This window comes from Cicer arietinum, chromosome 1, assembly GCF_000331145.2.
Source record: "Cicer arietinum cultivar CDC Frontier isolate Library 1 chromosome 1, Cicar.CDCFrontier_v2.0, whole genome shotgun sequence".
Classification (NCBI taxonomy): Eukaryota; Viridiplantae; Streptophyta; class Magnoliopsida; order Fabales; family Fabaceae; genus Cicer; species Cicer arietinum.
In genome coordinates, this window is record NC_021160.2 from 26,753,607 (window position 1) to 26,753,833 (window position 227).

A 227-nucleotide genomic window follows, 5' to 3' on the forward strand; every position below is an offset into this window, starting at 1 on the left:
TGTTTCCAAGCAAGAACCGCCTCAATCTTAGCCGGATCTACAGCGATTCCTTCCTGGGTTATCACATGTCCTAAGAAATTCACTTTTTCTAGCCAAAACTCACACTTCGACAAATTGGCATATAACTGCTTCTCGCGTAAAATCTCAAGAACTTGACGTAAGTGTTCTCCATGCTCTTCTTCAGTTCTCGAGTAAATTAATATATCATCAATGAACACCACAACAAA